Below are 17817 nucleotides of genomic sequence, written 5' to 3'. Positions count from 1 at the left end.
CTTCTGTTGTAGACAACACATAATTTGAAGTGTTTCAAGCATTCATGCTCTCACTTATTGCTATCATTAGAAGATCCCATAGACTCATTGTTACATAGATAAACAGGTACTCCAGCAAAATCTTTCAAATCAACTGAAAGTTATATAGATTTCTAATTTCCTTTTATTTAAAAAATTCAAGTCTTCCCATACTTATGAGCTGCTGTATGTCCTGCAGGGAATATTTTTTATTTCAGTCTGAGGCTATGTTCACACAACGTCAACAATATTAAAAAGGCGGCCGATTTTCATATTTTAAAAAACGTCCGTTTTTGCCGAGATTTAACTGACTGCAATGCAATGCATTGAAGTCAATGAGAAGACGGATGTCCAATGCACACAGCGTATTGAATAACAGACTTTTTTGCCGCGGGCGTCAAAATAATAAACATGATCAATATTTTAGGGCGTCTTTTGCAAACAGTGGACGTTTTTAATTGTAGTTCACACACAGTTTTCCTTTTCTCACCATTCTGTCTCCATTTTTACTATAATAGAGAAGAAATCAGGCAATACCTTCTTCTCTATTCTACTAATTTCTATGGCTAACACGGTACAACAATACTCCGATTTTAATACTAAATTCAATGGACTTTTCAATTAAGCCACACTCAAAGTCCAATTAGTAACTCCAAACTAGAATAATGTACAAACACCCATCAGTGCAATAAGGGGAGGTCAGGCATCATTTTAAACAGAGATGAAAAGACATTGTGTGAACATAGCCTGACACAGTGCTCTCTGCTGACATCTCTGTTCCAGAGCAGTAGAAAATCCGCATAGACTGTTGTTTTGAAGGGGCAAACTTGGCCAGTCTGAATTATTAGATAATTACTGTAGGCCAAAAGTCAAGTCACAGATATCAGTATAAGAGGACTCAGGGAGTGCCAAGAATATATTCTTAGCACCATTACACCACCTCTACCACTCTTGAAATCTTAGCAGAAAAGTTTAATAAGTCATGCTGCTTGTATTAAATGTTGACCCTCCCATCAGCATGGTGCAGCAAAAATATGTATTTCATCTGACCAGGCAATTTCCCCACTGCTTAGTGATCATCCCTTGTTCTTTAGAATATTTTTGAACATCCCCCTTTGTCCGTTCCACTCCTGATTTTGGTTGAAAAAATACTGACCAAAAGACTGATGGAAACACTATGGGGGAGATTTATCAAACTGGTGTAAAGTAGAATTGGCTTAGTTGCCCCTAGCAACCAATCAGATTCTACCTTTCATTCCTCACAGATTCTTTTAAAAATGAAAGGTGGAATCTGATTGGTTGGTAAGGGCAACTAAGACAATTCTACTTTACACCAGTTTGATACATCTCCCCCTATGTGTGCACTTAGCCTGTATCTGATATAGTAATGGAAATGGCCAAAGCTTGGGTTCGTATGAACTTGAACTATCGGCTTCTGATTCCTGCTGACTGACTGCTACGTGGAGAGGGTGGATACAGCATGAGGAATGCCTGGAAAACTAGGATACAGCCATAGGTCTTTATCAAAGTTTTCCAGGTGGTCCTTAGGTTATATCCATCCTCTCCATGGAGTTGGCACACAGCGGGAATCAGAAGCCAACAGTTCGGGTTCGCCTGAACCCAAGCTTTGGCCAGCTCGCTCATCTCTAATTATAACAGATGAAATCGGCACACAGGATTTCTTTGCTCCAAATGGTTTATTCAGCTTACACATTGAAACATTGCATGTGTTGCAGCTTCACAGTTGTTGAGAAAGGCTAAGATGGAGCCACAATACCTTCAGTGTGTTAGTGTGTAATCTGAATAATCATTTGGAGCAAAGAAATCCTGAATGCCGAGTTCTTCTGTTATACAGTATATATTTGAAAAGTGGCCCATTACGGGTGTCTCTTCTTGTCTAAACACACCCAGGTAACACTAGTTCATTCAGTTGGGGATTTTTAGCTGCATTCACCTCTGCAGCCACTAGGTGACTCACTCCCCCTGTGCATAGCTGCAGTACATAGAAAAGGTTATCCTATGTGTTTGTATATCGCTTTAATTAAGCAGACTTTCTGTACGCTTGTTATCTCTTTCTCATGCACACTTCCTGTCACACCACCCTATATAAGATAGGGATTTCCTGTCAGGTGGGCAGTTAAAGGCAATTTTTAGTCAGTTTCCTTATAGAGTGGGTAGGACAAGCCGCAGGTTCCTGCTGCATTGACTTAAACAGGCCTGGCTTAGGCCAGTGCCTTGACAAGGACTACTCCTCTTCTTCTGGCTAGGAGCAAATAACTAGCTAGATGCAAAGTTAAACCAAAATGTGGGGTAACCAGGACCATAGGAGAGACCCTCTTGCCTACGCCGAGGATTTTTCAGTCAGGACAGTCACCCCTTGAGGAAAAGGCAGTGGAACTGATCCCCAGTGAAAAAAAGCAGTGACTAAGCTGATGTACAGGTGCAGGTAACAGGCTTATTTGCACAAAACAAGCCTGTTACCTGCACCTGTCTGGCGTCTGGCCCAACTTTGTCCACACTTTGATGAATAAGAAGTTCCACGAAAGTTAAGATTGGTGACTGCGGCTGTATTTGTCTATTATTTTCTAATTTGCCTGTACTTTAATTAAGTTGAGTGTAATCTCCTACCGATTAGCAAGTTTAATTCCCCTGCAATGCTAGGATAGGAGACACAAAGCATCACATACAGTAGTTGTCAGTAAAATTAATGGACTTTCCATATAATCCAATAATTAGTTTAGTCCACCATATAAAAGATAAGGGTTCTCCACAAGCTCAGGATGTCCTGATAATTTATATAAAAATGGAAATTCTTAATCAGTCAATACTTTTATGTTCTTGCTCTACTATGCTGGACTCCAACAGTTAACATTATACTCCATGTGTGTTCTGACATTTGGATATCAAGTTAAAATTGTGCTTTCCTCAAGTGAACCTTTATCAATTTGCAGTCCAATCAGCTGCAAACCCCACAATTATGTCAGCACCTCACCCTCTATCTAAGGTGATTGGCTTCCCGGAGGCGGCCAGTCAGCTGTGTATAGTAGAGAGTAGGTTGCAGCAGGCAGTTAGAGCAGAGAGAAAAATACAGAGAGATAGGAACAGAGAGGGGAAGAAAGGATAGGAGGGTGGATTGTGGATTTCTGTGGGTGCAGTGAATCCATTGTCCAGTATGCCAAGTAACTGGTTGCCTGTTGTTCATTATACCAAGTCACTGGGTAGTGGGTGTGCATTATAGTAAGTCACAGTGAGCACAATACAGTACTAAAGTACCGCTTATAATGCCTTGTGCTGGCTGAAGGTAAACAAAACTTATTGGGAAGAGAAGCAGATGTGGAAGTAAGATACAGAGACACTCTCAGTAGGAAGGGGAAACCGTTGTCTTTTTCCTTGGTTGGTATGCCAATGATTATTATTCAGATAGCATGAAATAGGGGTACAGGGGGAGGTGCTATAATTAATTGAAGCAATAGATTAAAGTATTTATCCAAACAATGAAATGAAGGCTATCTCTGTGTTTGTAATGCCCTGTGATCACAGCAGCATTTACATAGATATTTTAAAAAAAATTGTATTCTCTGGTGTGTCAGAGGGATAAGAGGGGGAGAGGCAAATATGATGGATCTCTAACGTGAACTGGAATTCTCATAGCAGAGTAATCAAGATTGAGCTGGAGTGCCTTTAACATTGTAGAGCCTAATCATTTCCTGATAATAAATTATTTAAAAAAAGGAAAAGTTTGTAGAAGGAATTACTGAGCTCTGAAGGAAAAGACAAAGTAATATGTAATTGTTCTCTTACACAGCATTGTGATCCCTAATGATCATGGCAGAGCAAAAGAAAAGGCATAATTACATAAAATATATTTTCAATTATAAAGACTGTTTTATTATCTTATAGTATTAGTATTAGTATAGTATTCCACATTATTCCAACCAACCTGCCTCCTATTTCATATTTTTTTTAGGTAAACATAAAATGGTTCTACCAATAGCTGTTAAATGAGATTAATATTCGAAAGAAAATTTTCATGCTAATAGCAGAATTTTAATAGTTAAACCACATATGGTCTGAAACACTATGCAGATGTGAAAAAAATCTGAAAATCTATACCATGCAAACAAGTCTTTGATTTATTAAAGATTTCCCAGTGTCTTGAAATATAGTCATAAGAAGGAGGGATGTTGTCTTTGATGGATGTGTCTGTCTCTGGTGTAGAAGAGATAATAGAGTCTGCTCTGGTTCCTAAAGTTATACTCCAGCATTAACCCCTAGACGACCCTGGACGTAGGGTTACGTCATGGAAGTCTGTCCCCAGACGACCCATGACGTAACCTTACGTCATGGGTGTTATTCCCGCTATGAAGCGCGCTCCGGAGCGGAGCGCGCTTCATAGGAGGTGGGGGCCGGCTGCAGTGAGCAGCCGGGACCTCACCGGTAATGACACGCTGCAGCGATCGCGCTGCCGCGTGTCATTAACCCCTTAAACGCCGCGATCGCGGCGCGACCGCAGCGTTTAAGTGTAAGTGACAGGGGGAGTCCCCTGTCACTTACCGATCGGGACCCCCGCAGTGTGACTGCGGGGGTCCCGATCGGTAAAACGGACTGCTGGAGGTCTCTTACCTGCCTCCGTGCGGTCCGATCGGCGCTCTGCTGCACTGAGCCTGCACAGGCAGGCTCAATGAGCAGAGCGCCGATAACACTGATCAATGCTATGCCTATGGCATAGCATTCATCAGTGTAAAAATCAAACTAGTGAATGTAGAAGTCCCCCAAAGGGACTTCAAATGTGTAAAAAAAAAAAAGTTCAAAACACTATTACACTACCCCAAAACCCCTCCCCCAATAAAAGTCTAAATCACCCCCCTTTCCCATTATATAAATAAAACATATAAAAATGAATAAATAGATAAACATATAATATACCGTAGCGTGCGTAATTGTCCGATCTATTAAAATATAACAAGCGTCATTGCGACCGGTAAACGGCGTACACGAAAAGAGGGGAAAAAGTGCGCAGATTACCGATTTTATGTTACATTATATATTAAAAAAAATTAATAAAAAGTGATCAAAACGTCCGAGCTTCACAAATATGGTATTAATAAAAACTAGAGATCATGGCGGAAAAAATGACACCCCATACAGCCCCGTAGGTGAAAAAATAAAACCGTTATAAGCGTCACAATAGTCCCATTTTATTAATATTTAATTGGCAAAAAAACGGATTTCATAAAAAAAAAAATATATAACATTAGAGAATCTGCGTAAACCTGCATATGGTTGTGTTCGGGCTGACCTATAGAATAATAGTGTCATGTCGCTGTTACCATATAGTGCATTACGTAGACACAGGAACCCCCCAAACGTTACCATATTGCATTCTTATTTGCGATTTCACCAATTTATATCTTCATAAATAATATATTTGGAATTCCATCATACATGTTATGGTAAAATGAATGACGCCATTACACAGTACAACTATTCCTGTAAAAAACAAGCACTTACATGGCTTGTAGATAGAAAACTGAGAGTGCTAGAGCTCTTAGAAGGGGAGGAGGGAAAAACGGAAACACTAAGATCAAAATTTGCGCGGTCCACTGGGTCATTTTGGGCCTGGTCCTCAAAGGGTTAAAGTAATAAGCACTGCTAAAAACAACAACAATAATAATAATAATAATAATAATAACAACAACAACACTTAAACGGGCTGTTAACCCTTTCCCCCTCATATATTCTGGGCCTTAACACCTAAGTAATTTTTATTTGTTTTGTCATATAACATTTTTATTTTTCCATCAACATAGCCATATGAGGGCTTATTTTTTTCGTGAGAACATATGATTTTTTTTTATAATTTTTCTACCGTTTTTACCAAAGATTTTTTTCATGTCCCACAAGGGGACTTTTATAGTGATCATTAGATCACTATTGTAATACACCACACTAGTCCTCTCAATATGCAATATGCTGACACCTACTATATCCAGCCTGCAGAAACGGCCAGTTGTTCAGGCATACATAGCAGCCCTGGTGGCTTTCACAATACCCCCTGGCCACTATGGAGATCCATTGCCATTAGTCAAAACGTCATTTGAATGCGGATAGGAAAATATGGATCTTCAGACTCTTTACATGTCGCTGTCATGTTCTCACCACAGTATGTAAAGGGTTAATTTATAAGGACTTATAAGGATTTATAAGTTTTTCCCTTTCCTGATAGATACAATGGTGGCTCAGCTATCATACTGACTGATCCCCACACTGGGGACCTGCAGCACCTTCTTCTAGGCCAGCTGTGAAAGACCCTTCATTACCGCTCTAAATACACTTTAATCTAGGCTGCCGCATTTTCAAGATGGGCCTTAAATCGGTGGTCATTAAGAGGTTAATTTAATTCTATTTTTATAAAATAGATTGGGATTTAAAAAAAAATCATATGCTTGATCCTCCAGGGTTGCTGTTCCCATTGCTAACTACTTCCTGGCCTCCATCTCCACACATAGAAGTTCACACTAAACAACACAGCAGCCATTGATTGGCTGAGCAGGAAATTATTTTCATCAGGATTTTTTAATGCAAATCTTAGCATTTCCAAACCTGATATTACAGTATATCTGCTTGGGTATAGATTATATAGCACCAATCTTACTATGGGGCAGCTTGATGAATCACACTCCTTGGCTGTAAGTTATTTTTAGTCAATGCTGAAACATGGAAGTATGGATTTAATAGTAAACATTAAAAAGAGCTGTCTGTGTGAAGATGAGCAGGGACATGGTAAGCATTGTAGCTATAGCAGTGTGTGTGTGTGGGGGGGGGGGTCAGTGAGGTAAATGTATATCAGGACAACCCTTTTAAGTAAGGGGAATGAGAGCATTCATTTTGCAAGAAGAGATCAATGTTTTTTAAAACTGTAACTTGGTTTAAGAGCATTGCTTTGGTTTAAGAGCTCCCTGTACTGGGTTTGAGGGCGAGTGGGGGAGGGAAAGGGTCTACATAGCCCTGTACTTTTACGCAGGAAGTCTCCCTCACCTTCCAAATCATAGCAGATCCACTTCAGGCTGGGGCTTACATCAGGAGAAAGGACTGTGAAAGTAATCTATTCAGAAATGTAACTCCTCTCTCCCCGGATAGAGCGTGCTGCATTTATGTAATCACATATGCCCAGCTAATTCCTTCATGCTCCCTGCAGTTTCTGTAAGCCCTTGTGTTTCCTATACTCTCTATTGCTTCTATAATGTACCTGCACTCACACTCAGCTATACACACTGCTGCTATAATGTGCCTGCACTTACACTCAGCCACTGACACTGCAAGATAGAAAAGTTTTTGTCACTGTCCTCCAGCACAGCTCTGTGATTCTCACTTCCTGATTGGTCCATGGTGAACACACACCTCCCTTCCCCATTGCTGTCATGTGACCACACAGACCTCTGACAGCAGCCCTGCTTCTCTATTCTAGTCTGTTGTACTACACTACTGCATTATGGGGATCTGCACCTTCATGCTATTTTCAGGTTTATACACCACATGCTAAATGCCATACTGTAGAGTAACTTATAATATCACATATTCAGCTGTTTCTAAATGTTTGTTTCATTTGCTGTACATGTTATTTAGAATAATAAAAATATATATTTTTGATGTGTGGAACTAATTGTTGGCATTTCATTGATTTCTTATGGAAAATTTGCTTTGGTTTAAGAATGATTTAGATTACAAGCACAGTCCCAGGACGAAATATGGTCGTAATCCAAGGCACCACTGTGTTTGTGTATGTGTGTGTGTATATATATATATATATATATATATATATATATATATATATATATATATATACATATATATATATATATATATATATATATATTTGGTATATGTATATATTTTTTATTTATTTTATCCCCCCCCCCCAAAAAAATGCATGTTTTACAGATAAACTGTGCAATATAATTAAACATTATAATAAACATAAACATTAAACATAATTAAACAATATAATATAAACATTACTATTTTACTGCAACACATTTGTAAGGTTGTCTATTAGAATTTCAGACCAAGACATATTAGCTACACAGAGCCATGGATTTTGCCATATAGTGCACAATAACAAAAATGTTTTACAACAGGTTTTACCGCCAGATAGCTATAATGTTTATACTGTTCACAAACCCTTTCGTTCAAACACATTGCATTCCTATTAAAAAGCTTCCGAGTCCTCTGGCTGGTGCAGGAGCAGCCATAAAAGCTGGTGACATTTATTTTCTAATGATATAATGCACTTTAATCCTAGCATGGCTGAAGTCCCACAATATTTAATAAACAGGAATCAAGTAAATGGATTCAGCTATTAATTGGAACTCCTGGGAAATAGAAGAAATAACAGAAAGTCAGGCAGTTTGCAGGGACAAATCCTCCTAAGCGAGGCCATAATTATGCCTGACTATATGCCATAGGGAAAAGAGAAGAACATTCCAGAAGTTTGAATCACTGGTGCTTGGGCTCCTGATATTAACAGACCAAATAAATCGGTTTCATTGTATGTCCAGCTTGCTTACTAGCTAGTAAAGCTTGCATAGGAATCACCAGGGAAATTAAGATTTAATTGAAATTGCTTAGTTAATAACAGGCAGACATTACCCTGTATAATGCCCTAATGATTGTGGAGCCGATACAGTTAGAGAGATGAAAGTGTTAAACCATTTGGCATTGGTAAGATTGGATCAGACGCTGCTGGAGTAAGAAGGTTCTTCACTTAACTGTGATAACCACTGACAAATGTAAAGTGTGATCCTCAAGTAAGGCAATCAATGGGCAATAAAGAATGATCAGACCTCCCTAGAAATCAATACTAGTTCTGTGTGGTTTGTGTCATTCAATACATTTGATTTACCAAGAACATCACTCAAAGTGAAATCCTGCTCCTACATCAATAGACAAATAGAGTCTGTTCAGAAGTTAAGTGTTTGGAATACACCTTTACATTTAGGGTATAAACCCACACACCGTATACACAGCGTATTTACTGCTGCGATACGCAGCGAATACGCAGCAAAAACGCAACAAATACGCAACAAAAACGCAGCAGATTAGATCTAAATAACTGAACTCAGCATTAAATCTTCACCATCAAACTGCTGCGTATTTGCTGCGTATTTGCTGCGTATTTGTTGCGTATTTGCTGCGTATACGGTGTGTGGGTTTGTACCCTTAAAGTGACTCTGTATCCACAATCTTCTCTACCCAAACCGGTTGTACCGTGGGATAGCTGCTTTCAATCCAAGATCTGTCCTGGGGTCCGTTCGGCAGGTGATGCAGTTGTTGAGTTAAAAAACAACTTTTAAACTTGCAGCCCTGTGTCAAATTGGCGTGGCCTAGAGTGTCTGTGCCCTAGGCCTGCACCGCCTCTCCGTCCCTCCTTCCCTCCTCATCATTAGGAATGTCCCAGGCAGGATGTCTCCTAATAATCACTTGTCTGAACAGTGCACATGTGCTGGATCAATAAGAAACATGTGCAGTGTTAAGAAAAGTAAAAGATAAATAGAGAAATCATGCTCAGGGGCATTGCTAATGATGAAGAGGGTGGGAAGGAGGGACAGAGAGGCGGTGCATGACCCTCTAGGCCATGTCAATTTGACACCACAATGCAAGTTTAAAAGTTGTTTTTTTAGTACAATAACTGCATCACTTGACGAATGGACCTTGGGACAGATCTTGAATTAAAAGCAGCTATCCAAAGGTACAATGGTTGGGGGGGGGGGGGGGGGGAAGATTGTGGGAATAGAGTTTCATTAAGGTTTTGGGACCTTGAAGGGCATTTCTGACTAAATATACTTCACTCTGTAAGGAGGGTGTAGGGCGGAGGATCTATAAATACAATGAGATGATCGATGTGGACCCAAAGATGTTCAATGGGGTTATAATCTGGGGTATTATGGGACCAGGTTAATGACTGGAGTCATGAGCATTCTCTTCCAAGCAATGTAGCAATGTTGGGCATTTCTAGCCATGTGATATGTGCCATTGCCTTGTTGGAAGGTGCCATCTGCCCCAGGGAAGACAATCAGAATAGATGGGTTGCTTACAATCAGCAAGGATGGGTTTATATCCATATTGGGTGAGAGTGCCCTCTATATAAATGAGTGGGCCCAGAGGATGTCATTAAACAATCCCCGGCCATAACATAACACCATAACTTACCACCAGCTTGTGTTCTTCCAGCAATAATTGTAGGGTAATTGTTCTTTAACCCCTTAAGGACCGGGCCTGAAATGGCCTTTAGGACAAAGGAAAATTTTATGAATATGACCTGTGTCATTTTATTCATTAATAACTTGGGAATGCTTTTACCTATCCTGCTGATTCTGAGAATGTTTTCTCGTGACATATTGTATTTTTCCAACTTTGAAACTTCTCTGCTTGTACAGAAAATGGTTTTGCCACATAAATTATATATTAAATAGCATAAGCAACATGTCTACTTTATGGTGGCAGCATTTATTAAACTATCTTTCAATTTATTCAGACAATAAGAAGCTTAAAATAAGGGATGAGCAAACTTTTGAAAAGTTCGGTTCGTGTCGATTCGGCGAACTTTCGTGAAGTTCGGATTCGTACGAACCGAACCTAAAACGAACCTTGCTAAGTGAAATATTCGAATATTCGATAAGCGTAAGCATATCTCCTGAAATTCGAATATACGATAAGCGTACGCATATCTCCTGATATTCGAATATTCGATAAGCGTACGCATATCTCCTGATATTCGAATATTCGATCCCATTAAAATCTATGGGAACAAGTATTCGATTATTGAAAAACATGTATTCGACCACTTGGAGGTCACCAAGTCCACAATGACACTTCAGGAGATGATGCCAACACCACTGGAATGCAACTAGGAAAGCAGAGGAAGCATCTGGCACCACAAAATCGCAGTATAAACCAGCGAAGTTTCAACGAAGTTCGTGCAACGCATACATGACATTCATGCGACCATTGCAGTGTGCACAGCAGAAGACAGGAAACATGGCAGGGAGAGCTGCTCCATTCACCAGGCCCGAATTTAAGATCATGGTCCAGTTCTTTGATGACAGGGACTATGATTTAAGACAGGGATGTGTGAAAAACCCTAACCAATATAAGTTAAAAAATTATACAGAAAGTTCTGCGTGCCCTTCGGAGACAGCTAAATGTCCAGAAGACCAGAGGGCAAATCCAGCGAAAATGGTCGGATTTAAAATTGATATCCTGACCGAGCTTCGAAGAGAGATACGTCGCGGTGAGTAATATGACTGCATACCTCACAACTTTCTGCATGGTCAAAGAGGGACATTTCGGCTAAGTTCACACCTAGTGATGAGCCAGTGACAGTGACAGCAAACTAGGTTAGTGGGTGTTTGCATTCAGTGACAGCAAACTAGGTTAGTGGGTGTTTGCATTCAGTGACAGCAAACAAGAGAACTGGGTTTTTCCATTCATTGACAGCAAACAAGATTACTGGGTGTTTGCATTCAGTGACAGCAAACTAGGTTACTGGGTGTTTGCATTCAGTGACAGCAAACAAGGTTACTGGGTGTTTCCATTCAGTGACAGCAAACTAGGTTACTGGATGTTTGCATTCAATAACAGCAAACTAGGTTACTGGGTGTTTCCATTCATTGACAGCAAACAAGGTTACTGGGTGTTTGCATTCAGTGACAGCAAACTAGGTTACTGGGTGTTTGCATTCAGTGACAGCAAACTAGGTTACTGGGTGTTTGCATTCAGTCACAGCAAACTAGGTTACTGGGTGTTTGCATTCAGTAACAGCAAACTAGGTTACTGGGTGTTTCCATTCATTGACAGCAAACAAGATTACTGTGTGTTTCCATTCAGTGACAGCAAACAAGGCTACTGGGTGTTTTCAATCAGTGACAGCAAACTAGGTTACTGAGTGTTTGCATTCAGTAACAGCAAACTAGGTTACTGGGTGTTTGCATTCAGTAACAGCAAACTAGGTTACTGGGTGTTTCCATTCATTGACAGCAAACAAGGTTACTGTGTGTTTCCATTCAGTGACAGCAAACAAGGCTACTGGGTGTTTTCAATCAGTGACAGCAAACAAGGTCGCTGGGTGTTTCCCCTCAGTGACAGCCTACAAGGTCGCTGGGTGTTTCCATTTATTGACAGCAAACAAGGCTACTGGGTGTTTCCATTCATTGACAGTAAACAAGAGTACTGGGTGTCTCCATTCATTGCAGCAAACAAGGACACTGGGTGTTTCCATTCATTGACAGCAAACAAGAGTACTGGCTGTTCCCATTCTTTGACAGCAAACAAGGTTACTGGGTGTTTCCATTCAGTGACATCAAACAAGGCTACTGGGTGTTTCCATTCAAATATGTAGTAGCAAATCTACAAATGGTAGTGCAAGCACTCTGCCGACTAAGTGCTTTGTGCTGCTGATACGTGCTAGACGTCTCGATCTAACAAAAAGAGTAGTACAGTATGTGTGTTCATCCAGTGCTACGTGCTGCTACGTCATACATAAATACACTGGGTGGTACAAGCAGGCTGCTGTGCTACTGTAAGGCACTCTGTTTACCAAGTGCTACCTGCTACATAATACAGCCGACCAGCTGTACCTATAAAATATTCATACACCCTTTAATAACCAGGTAATTCACCTGTATAACATCGACTTGTGACTTTATTAACTGCGATTTTGGGGTGTCAGATGCTTCCCCTGCTGTCCCAGTTGCATTCCAGTGGTGTTGGCATCACTTCTTGAGGTGTCATCGTGGACTTGGTGACCTCCAAGTGGTCGAATAGATGTTTTTCAATAATCGAATACTTGTTTCCATAGACTTTAATGGGATCGAATATCAGGAGATATGCGTACGCTTATCGAATATTTGAATATCAGGAGATATGCGTACGCTTATCGAATATTCCAGATTCGTTACGACCTTTCTCAAAGTTCGATTCGGTGACGAACCGAACTTTTTGCAAAGTTCGTAACGAATCTGATTAGTTACGGTTCGGTTCGCTCATCCCTACTTAAAATGTTAGCAGCAATTTTCCAAATTTTCAATAAAATTTTAACATTTGATTTTTAAGGGACCTGTTTAGGTTTAGGCTATGTTCACACTACGTATGAGTCCGGCCGTAGTTCGTACGCAGCCGTACATGTGCGGCTGAAAGTACAGCCGTGGGAAAAATAGACATGCGGCCGGATTCCGAACATGCGGGCGAACCGCGAACATACGCCCGTAGTAGAGTTTCCCTAGCTTGTTTCGAAGCGATCTGAAACAGGTCATTTACTTGGAAATCTTCACCCAGCCCAATAAAACACACATAACCTTTTGGATCTAAAAATCACATTCAATTTGGCTGAAATAAGTACTCCGTACGGGACCGCATGGAAATCCACGGCTGTGAGTTGGAACATTTCCGTCCTCAAACAATGGTCTTGTTCATTTTTCATGGCGCCGTATACGGCCGTAAGCTCATACATAGTGTGCATTGCGCGGCCATATATCGTATACTTTCAAGCGAACGCATCAACCTCAAAACTACGTGCGTATATTCGCGATTCGCATTACGCCCGGAAAGATACGTAGTGTGAACATAGCCTCAAAGTGTATTAGAGGGGACTGTATGTTAGAAAGCCCCACAAAGCACCCCATTTCAAAACTGCACCCCCCAAATTCTGCAAAAGCACATCCAGAAAGTGTTTTAACCCTTTAGGTGAGTCACAAAAATAAAAGCTAAGTGTGTACAAAAATTGAAAATGTCAATTTTCTGTGCAGAAATGTTATTGTAATCCAATATCTTTCATAATTATAAACCTATTACCAGAGAAATGCACCCCAATATTTATTGCCCCGTTTCTACAGTTTAAAGAAATACCCCATAGGTGGCTCTATTGCGCTATTTGATGCAACCACAAGCCTCAGATATAAAGGAGCACCTAGTGAATAAGGTTGAAAAGGACAGAGTCCATCAAATTTAACCTGTGTTGATCCAGAGGAAGGCAAAAAACCCTTGTGAGGCAGACGACAGTCTTCACGACTCCATAATGGCAATCAGAATAATTCCTGGATCAATGTGACCCCTGAATTAGGAATAAGGGACAGAATTTAGAAAATTTAGAACTCCAATGACGTGTGGTACGCCTTGAAGCAATCCTTTATGCAGAGGGCGGGGTGATCAGGACAGGTGTCACACTGGTAAATGGTGTCCTTCCTGATCCCCCTTTTACGGCACACTGTGCACTTCTTTTGGGATCTCCCCTTTTTTTCAGTGGTGAGTAATTCACCTGGAAAATGTTGTCCCTGTACGATATAGTGTCCTTCATATCCAGAAGCGCTTGGGCCCTCTCTGTGGCTGCCGAATATCAGGGCTTTTATTACTGATTCCTGGAATTCAAGGTATTTCCCGGGGGGCCGGCCCATTGGTACAGCACGAAAGCGTTGTACATCGCTGTCTGTACCAGATGTATGGCCACCTTTTTATACCACCGTCTGGTTATTCTCGTGGCGTTATATGGTTTGGGACTTGATCTGAGATATCACCTTCTCCCATATACTAATTGTAGTCTAGAACACAATCAGGTTTGTTCACCACATTTGTGGTACCACGAACAGGGACAGGGGTGGCGCTATTCCTGTGAATTGTGGTCAAAATAAGGACGCGTTTGTCCTTATATTTGACCAACAACATATTTTCACAGGCATAGGCCTTGCTCGCACCCCTTGCCATCAGTTGTCTAACCGGATGACTTGGGAGGCCTCTTTGATTTTTTCGTATCGTGCCGCAAGCTACAGAAGCTCGGGCAGCGAGGGACCGAAACGGGGATGCTGGTATAAAAGTTATCAACAATCAGGTGATAACCTTTATCCAGCAGTGGAAAGATCAGTTCCCAAACAATCTTCCCACTAACTACGAGGATAGAGGGGCATTCTGGGGGTTGGATTTGGGTGTCCCTACCCTCATATACTCTAGATCTGTAAGTGTACCCTGAGGTACTCTCACAGAGTTTGTATAGTTTCACGCCATACCGAGATCTTTTGTTAGGAAGGTACTGGCGGAAATGGAGTCTTCCTTTGAAGCTCAGGAGGGACTCATCTACTAAGATGTATTTCTCTGGGATATACATCTCAGTAAATTTGGCTGAGAAATGCTCTATGACCGGCCGTATTTTGTACAGGCGTTCATATGAGGAATCATCTCGTGGGGGGGCAACTTGCATTGTCATTATAATGCAAGAATTTTAGGAGGGCTTCGAATCGAAACCGTCCCATGGCCATACTGTAAAGTGGGGTATTATACATAATATCCCCACTCCAGTTTTGCCGAATTGTGGTTCTTTTTTACTAGGCCCATGTGCAGCAGGAGCCCCCAAAATGATGTAATTTCGGCTGCATCAACAGGTCCACGCCATGGGCCTAGCAAAAGAAGAGGAGGGGTTCTGGGCTATAAATTGATGTGCGCATAGGTTTATTTGCGCCACCATCAAATTTATAAGGTCACCAGAGAAATAGAGCTTGAAAAAGTCTCTTTCTCTGAGGCCTGTGGGGTTAAGTTGGATTCCATATACCAATCCCTGTATAAAAATGGCCCAGAGGGTGTTTTCGGCTGAGGAGGCATATGCTCTTATTGCCTCCAACACCAAAACAGCCAGTGAGGATAAATAGGAGCATGCATGGATGAATCTAAGACTACCAGGCTGCTGTAGTAGCTGCACTAGCTGTATACTATACTACTATTGGACTTAGTAGACTGTTATGTACTTGTATACCGAACTTTAGATGCTTTTTTCTGTGTCACACAGGGAAAATACTAGTCCTAAAAAGAACTTTTGGGTAGTTGTGGATTAATGCTACTACTCTTACTGCGTACTCCAATAACACAAGCTATCAGTATACCAGTATACCATATAATAGTGGTATATTGTATGTAATAATCTTTTGTTTTTTGTTTTCTTCACACTGCAGGATTATCAGTCCTTAAAAGGACTTTGGGGTGTGTGTTATCTAGCCGCCTATCTAACTATTAAAACTAAGCCCTACCGTACTTCTGTCCTCCTACAGCAGCTTACCCTCTCAGATAACAGAACTCAAGCATCAGTTGGCCTGGGTCTATATACACCCAGGTCACCTTAAACAGGACCTGTCACCCCCCCGTGCCGGGGTGACAGGCTCCTGACCCCCTGCTAGATCCCCCTATACTCACCTAATCGCGCCGGGTCCAGCTCATAGAGAATGAATGGGGAGTCCGATGCTCCATCATTCTCTATGGGCATCAGACTCTCCTGTGAGCGCGCGCGTCAAGCTTCGGGAGCTGATATTTCCATTACCCGACTGCATCAGGAAGCGGGACCCGGCGCGATTAGGTAAGTATAGGGCGCTCTAACGGGGGGTCGGGAGCCTGTCACCCCGGCACGGGCGGTGACAGGTATTCTTTAAGCGGCCGGCCAGTCACTGCCAGACCAGCAGTCAACATGGCTGCGGCATAGCAGGATGTGCCAGTGAACAACCCCCCCCCCCACATGTTAGTTGCCTAATCTAAGTTGCAAAACATGCAGGGAGGGGACATGAGTACCACACAGTACCACGCTAGAGTATCAAGTACTCTTGAGTGCCCAATCCTCGAACAAAAATACTTGCTCATCTCTAGCAGTGAGCTTAGACATCACCACCTTATATGTCTTTGTTGATGGACTCATATATGAACTCATATATTAACCCTTAGAGGACCCGGACAATTTAAATTTTTGCGTTTTCGTTTTTTCCTCCCTGTGCTTAAAGGGTCATAGCACTTGCATTTTTTTCACCTAGAAACCCACATGAGCATTTCTTTTATTTGTTTTTTTTTTTGTTCATTTTTATGCCGTTTGCCCTGGGGTAAAACTGACATGTTATGTATGTTCCTCAAGTCGTTATGATTACAACGATATGTAACATGTATAACTTTCATTGTATCTGATGGCCTGTAAAAAATTCAAACCATTGTTAACAAATATATGTTCCTAAAAAACACTCCATTCCCAGGCTTATAGCGCTTTTATCCTTTGGTCTATGGAGCTGTGTCAGGTGTCATTTTTTGTGCCATGAAGTGTTCTTTCTATCAGTACCTTGATTGTGCATATGCGTTTTTGATCACTTTTTATTACAATTTTTCTGGATTCGATGCGACCAAAATTGCACAATTTTTAACTTTGGGATTTTTTTGCGTTTACGCCATTTAACGTGCGAGATCGGAAAAGTGATTAATCAATAGTTTGGGCGATTATGCACGCGGCGATACCAAACATGTTTATTTATTTATTTTTATTTATTTATAACATGGGAAAAGGGGGGTGATTCAAACTTTTATTAAGGGAGGGGGCTTTTTATTGTTAATAACACTTTTATTTGTACTTTTACACTTATACTAGAAGCCCCCCTGGGGGACTTCTAGTATAAGTGCACTGATCTCTCATACAGATCTATGCTGCATAGATATGCAGCATAGATCGATGAGATAGGCACATCGATTGCTTCCGGCTGCTGCAGTCAGAAGCAATTGAGTGCTGAGCTGGGATCAGTGCCTTTATGGCGCTTACCCCGGCCGGGGTAAGATGTGTGGATCGCTCCTCTAGGACAACGTCCCAGAGGAGCGATCTACCCCACTAGACACCAGGGAACGGCTGCATCAAGTAATCCGATGCAGCTGTCAACTTTGACAGCTGCATCCGATTACTGTACTAGCGGGCACAGCGATCAGACCGCGCCCGCTAATAGCCACGGTCCTGGGCTACGAGCG

Source organism: Dendropsophus ebraccatus, chromosome 4, assembly GCF_027789765.1.
Source record: "Dendropsophus ebraccatus isolate aDenEbr1 chromosome 4, aDenEbr1.pat, whole genome shotgun sequence".
Classification (NCBI taxonomy): domain Eukaryota; kingdom Metazoa; phylum Chordata; class Amphibia; order Anura; family Hylidae; genus Dendropsophus; species Dendropsophus ebraccatus.
This window is presented reverse-complemented; position numbering follows the sequence as displayed.